General features: G+C 30.5%; 1 long non-coding RNA gene across 1 annotated transcript; it reads left to right on the top strand.

Annotated features, from left to right (window-relative positions):
* Positions 1-1,213: 1,213 nt before the first annotated feature.
* Positions 1,214-2,231, top strand: LOC128296517 (uncharacterized). The gene is made up of 2 exons (XR_008287130.1): positions 1,214-1,281; positions 2,139-2,231. It is a non-coding gene; the product is annotated as an uncharacterized LOC128296517 (long non-coding RNA).
* The last annotated feature ends 3,769 nt before the right edge of the window (positions 2,232-6,000 follow it).

A 6,000-nucleotide genomic window follows, 5' to 3' on the forward strand; every position in this document is an offset into this window, starting at 1 on the left:
ATTAATTGCTCTAATTAACCCTCAAATAAATAATTCTTTGGCAAATTGAAAGATGAAGAATGAATTCCTACAACTCCTTGAAAAAATTCAGAAAAAAATTACTTTTAAAAATCACAAGAAAAAATCTTTCACAAAGAAACCAACTCCTAGAGCTTAAAACTTTATTAATGAATACAATTATATCTCTAATGAACATGTAACAATCCGTTTTTCAGTGGTGTCAGAAACGGTGGTTTCAGGATCACAAATCCGACGAGTAAGTTCATATAATTAGTATTTAAATTATGCGAGTCAATAATAATTTTAATATTGAATTTTATTTGATGAATTTTAATTAATTGAATTAATGGTTAGTATAAGTGGTTGTCTCGGAAGTCAAGTGGTTTTAGGAAATGAGATATTGGACTCCATTTCTATAAACTAAGCTCGTGAATATTTCTATAAAATATTTATAGAGTCATATTATATGTGAACGGAAGGGTAATTTTGATGATTTATTACTTAATTAAGGTAAAAGGATTAAATTGTAAAAAAGGTAAAAGCTAGCCGCTCTATATTTAAATACTAAATGGACCAAAATGGTAATTAAACCATGGTCAAAAAATCCAAGCGTTGGTGGATGTCAATCATTCCACTAACTTTTAAGGTATTTCTTCATTTAGTCTTAATTAGTTTAAGGCTAAATTGTAAACAAGTTTGTTTAAATGGAATTTAATATAATTGAATGGCCAATTGTATAATTGGACCCTCCTTAAATGGCCTAATAATAGAAATGATGTGGAATTCTTTAGATTGTGGTAAATTGCAATTAAATCCTAATTAAATAAAGATTTACTCATTAATTCGTTTCTAGTATGATCGGAAATGGTGGTTCCGAGGCCACAACTCTGATGTGTTAGGCCGTAAATATTAATTATTTATTATTTACAAGGTCATTAGTGTCGTATTAAAATTTGGTTAGAAAATTTTAACGTTTGGATGGTTAATTAAGTAAAAAAAACTAAATTGTAAATATGGAAAAAGATGAATTTATTAGTTAAAAGGTAAATTAAAGGGGTTTGGATGGTAAATTAACCACCATTACACATAGTGGACGGTAATGGGTTTATAATTGGTGATATTTGAATGGAAATAAAAAGGGTATAATAGTAATTAAATTATAAAAGGAATTAAAAAATAAAATAAAAATTTCTAGTCCATCTTCTTCATTTTCACACTTTCAAACCGAAACACCATGGAAAAGGAGAGAGCTCATTCGGCAAGCTAGGGTTCATTAATTTGGTAGGTAAATCTTGCCTCTTTTTAGTAATTTTTATGTTTTCGAACTCATATTAGCTTAATCTAGATAAGTCGAGGACTAATTTGTAAAAATGTCAAACATTTTTAAAAATTTTCATTGATTATTTGAGTTGTTTCTTGAATTTTATGGAAGATTATTAAGCTTTTTTGTTAGATTGGACTTTTTGTAAAGTAATTTTTGATAATTTTAATGTTTAAGGATTAAATTGTTAAAATGATAAAATTACTTGTACTTGATGTGGAATAATTGAAAAATGGGCTGTAGAAAGGCACTTGAATATTCAGCTAAACTAAAATTTAAATAAAAATGGTTAAATTGCATGTTTTGAGTTTAGGGACTAAATTGCATAAAAGTAAAATATTGGGGGCAAATTTGTAAAAATGTCAAAAAAGACTTAATTGCATAACATGAGTTAATTTTGTTGTTGAGATTAGTGAATTTAATGAAATTATTATTTTAGATCAATAACGAGTGGAAAATTGAGGAAAAAAATTACTTAATAGTTCATGTACTTTGTCGTTGATACAAATTAGTCTGGTAAATTTTTTTCAGATAATTTTAATATATTTTAAATGTATATTATATGAATTTGATTGTAGAATGACGGATAATATTGATGCATGTAATTCAGAATGGAAATAATGAACTGATATGGTATTAATTACTGATTGAAATACTCTGAGTCGATGAACGTAGGATAGAGTACGATTGACATGTCAATAGGTTATATTGCGCACTATACGGGATTGGTATAAGATGAGATGATGATTCTTGCATATTTCATGTCCATTGAATATACCGAAGTCATTTGTTGTGGACTATCGTGTTATATTTACAGTGTTTTTGGCGTGTTATCGGGGGCAAATGTAAAGCCTTCGGGCTTGGCATTTGGTGCTGAGGCATGTTACAAAAGGGATGTTAGACTACGGGCTAAGAACTTGGTGTTGAGGCGTGTTATCGGTTGGATTGGTTCATTTAAGTGTTTGGCGTGTTTCGGATGGATAACTATGTACTCTTGTTCGTATATTGTTCATCGGACATTATTTATTGATCTCTGAATGTTATTGAAATATGGAAAACTGATTTGTACTATTATTGAGCATTTCTCACCTGTTGTGAGCTATGATTGATAGGAATTCTGATAATAACTCTGTTGACAAGAACTCTATTAATTAATCTTGTTATTTGAATTATTATATTTAATTCGGTATGCTTTATCGTTAAATCGACGAACTTACTAAGCTATATGAAGTTTACTCATGTTATTGTTTTGTTTCCTTATAAATACTATTTTTTAGAAAGCAAGCGATCAGATCAACTCGAAGAATCATACTATCTGAGGTTCCTTAGTAGATTATGAATTCGATTTGGCTTGTATAACATGTAATAAGAGCATTTGGTTATGTTTTGTAATGTTCATAAGTACTTAAATTGTATAACTTGCTATGCTTATAATGCTGTTGAGCTAAACGGTCAATGAATATGCGCATGCATGATACAAAGATATAGTTGAATGTAAATGGGAAATGGTAAGTCTTGACATGAATTTTGGTCTGGTACTTTAGGTGATTATTAATCACTAGGTTATAAACTTGTGAATTGAGATTTAGCTTAAATGATTGGATGTAAATGTTAATTTGTGGAATCATTGATGATACATTGGTTAGGCACTTAATTTGTTTGTTTTGGTATGATTTGAGTGTTTTTAAATGTATTTTGATGGCTTGTGATAATGTGTTATAAGTTGGTTTAGGTACCTAAGCATTTGGATGTAAAATGAAGCATGTTTTGGGTCATTTTTGGGCACACATTGGCCTGGCAGGGGCGAAGCCAGAACAAACTTTAATTTTTTATAGTCTATATCATTATAATTTTTAAAGTATTAAATTAATTTTTTTTTAATTTTAACGGGGAAAAGTACAGTTTTACTTTTACTAATTTAAAATTTTAAAAAAAATTCAAGGGCCTAAATATCAATTTTCCATTTTACGAAGGCCTGGGCCCCTGCTAGCCCCCCTGTATCCACCTCTGTGGCTTGGGACACGAGCTGTCACACGATCGTGTGTCACACACAAACAACCTATACGAGCGTGTGCCCTGAACGTGTTAGGTGCAGGTTTCACACGGGCTGACACACGGTCAGCGACATGGTCGTGTGTCTCAAAATAGTTTCGAACACGGTCTATCACACGACCTGAAATATGGCTGTGTGAAGGTAATTCGAATGCTACTCGGGCTAGCACACAGGCTGTGACACGGCAGTGTGAAATTATTTGAAAGGGTACACAGTTGGCCACACGGCCATGTCTGGAACCACACTGTCTAGGCTTTGTCACACGGCCTGAACATACAGTTGTATAACCCCTGTTTTAAAATTTTTCAATTTTTACTTGAACTTTCTGATTTGCTTCGAATTAGTCATTGATTGTTCCTAAATTATTTTTTAAGGCCCATAAATGAATGTATTACTTCAATCTAAATTATTATGAAATTTAGTTAATTAAATTGGCAACTTGATGTTGTTTGTTATTTATTGTTATGGATTGTACAGTAATACATCGTACCCCTAATCCGACAACGGGTTCAGGTTGTGGGTGTTACAAAACAATTAAAGGGTCTTTATATAAGCTAGGTAAGTACATTTGAATAAAACTCTAATTAATCTAAACAAGAAGTAGTTTTAAACTAAACTTTCTTGTCGACTAAGAAATATAAAACTCCTAAATGACTTAAAATATTTAAAAATTCTAAAATTTAGAATAAATAAATAACAAAATAATAAACCTAATAAATACAATATTGGGCTCATATATAGTAAAAAATTAAGTCTCAAAATTGAACCCAATATGGCTTAAACTCGAATTAAAAGCCCAAAATTCGTAATTTTTGTAACAATGTTATCTAGAAATTTTGCTTACGTAGTTTTCACTAAAATGGTCATAACTTGAGCTTTTGAACTCGAAATCAAGTAATTCAAAGTGTGTTTTGAAGCTAAGAGATAGACCTTCCAAAATTATGTAGATATCTCAACCCAAAAATGCTTAGATCCCATCCAAAAAGTTTTCACAATTCAACTATGTTATTTATAGTAATAAACACTAAATAGAAATCGTATATGTGTTTTCAGATAAACGGATCCTTGTTGTTCCCGACTTTCAACCAAATGATCTTATCTACTATTCTCGTACTGCAAATTTCCTCGAGTATGGGCTCGATTAAATCAAATTAAACACAACAAACAGAAATAGTTTTCTTTTCTTTTTAAGTGAAAACAAAAATTCTCTTCTCAAATAAAAACCGGTAGAATCGTTATTCTAGAAAATATATTTAATTCTAAGAGAATAAAAATCTCTCTATTTTTGGGCAAAATAATGATATCTTAAAGTTCTATTCATGGTCCTACCGGTGCCATCTATTTATAGAGAGAGAAGGTAGAACCCATATTGAATTAGAGAAATTTATTTCAACTAGAAAAACGAAATCATAATTCTACTAGGATGTAAGGGGCAGCAATCCTAGTTAAATATACTAGGGTTTGTCGTCCCATTTTATTACATTAAGGGCTGTTGGGCCTTCTACATATTGGGTTTAATTACAAGTACTTTTCGAGCTTTTAACTCAATACTTTATAAATTGATCCAACTCAATATTTGTTTTTCTATTTCCTAAAAATAAACATCAATATTTATATATTAAATAATTTTCTCATCCCAATTTTATATCCAGTAAAACTATGATGATTTTACCCTTGATAAAGTTCCCAAGAAAATATATTTAATATTTCACCATTCAACTTTTTCACTATGATCACATGGTTTATTTTCATTTTCAAACTTTAAAAGAGCTCAAAAACATAAACTCAATCTTTCGATCATTTTTTAGAAATCCTTGTTCATTAGTAATTGAATTCATTTCTCGTTTTCATTTCCATTTTGAGAAAACCACATTGATTTTAAAGGGTTCCATTTTCTCCAATTTCATTTTCATTTTTGGAGAAAACCATAATCATTTCCTAAATAGTTCTTATTCTCCATTTTTCCACTTCTATTCATTTGATTCATCATGCAATTTATTTATGGTTTCAACGAGCTAGTAGAGGAACTGATTGGACAGTTGTAATTGAGACTCAAATGATTTATAGTTAAGTTTCAGCTTTTTGCCTATTAATTATAAACTCATTTATTCATGAAGTCATTCCACTATAGTATCATGACTGAGCTTTCCCTAACGACATATTATTATGAAAGCAATTCAATTAGTGCTCATCCAATGACCTTGTCATAAGTGTGTTACCCTCATAGAATATCCTTAATCTCTTTGGGATAATATTCGTTCTCCCAATATAATCCCATTTATCTCATAGTAACCATTACATCTTCCTTCATGAAAATTCAATCACTATCATAGAGTAAGCAAGTCATTATCACAAAGACGAACAACCCGTGGCGACATTACTTTTCATCAACCATGTAATGCTAATAAGAGGATATCATTTACCTATGTCCCGGTCTATGAATTCCACTATTGTGAATGACGCTACATACTACAGAAGTCGTACAACCAAGACACCAACTTTCGGTCACTTATCTATTTAAACTCGGGCTTTTACTTACACCAAAGTGCTCGTGTCACTTATACATTGTCTGCATTCACTCAGGATTTAGGTATGTCACACTATGAATGTCACAAGTGAATAAATC

This window comes from Gossypium arboreum, chromosome 8 (assembly GCF_025698485.1).
Source record: "Gossypium arboreum isolate Shixiya-1 chromosome 8, ASM2569848v2, whole genome shotgun sequence".
NCBI lineage: Eukaryota > Viridiplantae > Streptophyta > Magnoliopsida > Malvales > Malvaceae > Gossypium > Gossypium arboreum.